This window comes from Limulus polyphemus, unplaced genomic scaffold (assembly GCF_000517525.1).
Source record: "Limulus polyphemus unplaced genomic scaffold, Limulus_polyphemus-2.1.2 Scaffold4083, whole genome shotgun sequence".
NCBI classification, from domain to species: Eukaryota; Metazoa; Arthropoda; class Merostomata; order Xiphosura; family Limulidae; genus Limulus; species Limulus polyphemus.
In genome coordinates this window covers 23595-24987 of record NW_013669693.1, presented here as the reverse complement: position 1 = coordinate 24987, position 1393 = coordinate 23595, and positions in this window count along the sequence as shown.

The following is a 1393-nucleotide window of genomic DNA, read 5'->3' as shown; positions in this document are numbered from 1 at the left end:
GGGCCGCTTAGCCATCACAATCCGCCCCTGCACTAAAAACATCTCAGATAGACCATTATGTTGCTTTTTTTTTCTGGCTGTAAAGATGCGAAGTATTGCTTTAAGGGCTAGTTTCCTGAATCTGGTAGAAGCTTGTTTTATGTATAAATTGATTAACTTGTAGTGTCTATGAGCATAGTTTGAAGGTCAGTAGGAGACAGCAAAGGATGTAAAGTGAACGTGAGATGGTCGATCCCATCGGAAATTAAAATTTAAAATCTTTTACTGATTTCGGTACCTTAGACATTACAAAGACTGGTCTGACTACAATGTATGTATTGTTTTATACATGAACGAAGGCGGTCACTTGGCTTAATTTAGTGACACCCTAGAGATAGTGAAGTAAGTTTGTCGTGGGTGTAATCGGTTAGTCAGCCGAACAATGGACCCGAGGTCCCGCTACTGCAAAAAACAGTAAAAAAAGAAACAAAATCGAATCCCTCACTTTGAGGCCGTGGATGCGTTATAAGAGTAACGATCAAATTCCCCTTATTCCAATAAAGTAGCCCATGAGTTGGCGGTGGGTTGTGTTGACTAGCTGCATTCTCTCTAATTTAGTACTTCAAAATTAGGAACGGCTACCCCCCAGTGGCTCAGCGGTAAGTTTGTGGAATTATAGCGCTACAAATAGGGTTTAGATACCTGTGGTAGACACAGCACAGATAGCTCATTAGGTAGCTTTGCCCTTAACAACAAACTAGAAACGGCTACCGCAGATTATCTTTGAGTAGCTTTGCGCGAAATTCAACAAATCACAACCAAGATATGATTAATATTTTCAAGTGTGCGACATTTAATGCGATTTATTGGTTTAAACTACGTATGGGATTTGGCTCTCGATAAATCTACAGTCGTGAAACAAGTCGAAACAATTCTACACACGTACACGATCTGTAGTATTTCTTGTCATTTCTTGCGCTGATTAGGATACATGTTGATGAATTAAAGATAAAAATAATACAGTCAGTAAGGAGGTTAAGTTGGAATTAACCAAATGTTGACGTTTTTTTTAAGAGCTTGCAGAAATATACTTTTTTACCACACGTTCTACTGTCACTATGATTGGATAATTGAAATTGAGTTGACAGTTCGACGAAATACGAATTGGGTTGATGCTTTAGAACAGAGCGGAGACGAGTCCATTCGATTTGGAAGGAAAGATAACGCACTAGAAATGTGTTATGGGAATGCCGGAAGGTTCTGTTGTTCCCCACAACAAAACATACTGTAGACCAAAGTTTCCCAAAGGGTACGTGGTTGATCATTAAAGGTTACTCAACAATAATGAAAAAAAAAAATACAGTAATGGCATGGAAACAAGGAACGAGACCTGATAAAGTCAAATAACCAATGT